The sequence below is a fragment of the Cynara cardunculus genome (genome assembly GCF_001531365.2).
Source record: "Cynara cardunculus var. scolymus isolate 2C chromosome LG 12, CcrdV1, whole genome shotgun sequence".
NCBI classification, from domain to species: domain Eukaryota; kingdom Viridiplantae; phylum Streptophyta; class Magnoliopsida; order Asterales; family Asteraceae; genus Cynara; species Cynara cardunculus.
This window is the reverse complement of record NC_037539.1, coordinates 2923654-2924038: the sequence shown is the minus strand read 5'-3', so window position 1 is coordinate 2924038 and position 385 is coordinate 2923654.

Below are 385 nucleotides of genomic sequence, written 5' to 3'. Positions count from 1 at the left end.
CAAAATGAAAAATTATGATTGGTTGAATGCGGTTTGCACGGTTTGTACAAATTGAGTGGTTTGCATTTGATCGCTCCCCTATATATATATATATACTTTCTATTTGTATTAATCCAAAGATTTGTTAAATAATAACATTTGATTTTACAACTAAGAAGTGCAATTGAAGAAAAGTAAAAGGTAGGGAAGGCCCATTGTTTGTAAAGTTAAGTCCCATGGAAGCTTTTGCCATGGACATGTGCTTTGAGGGCCATTCTTTGGCTTCATTCATTTACATATTTTGGGGTTTTCATCACATTTATATTCTTATAAAAGCGGAATAAAATTGAGATATAAAGGTGTCATATACGATAATCGTATGCCGACTTTATGCAACATCTGTTAC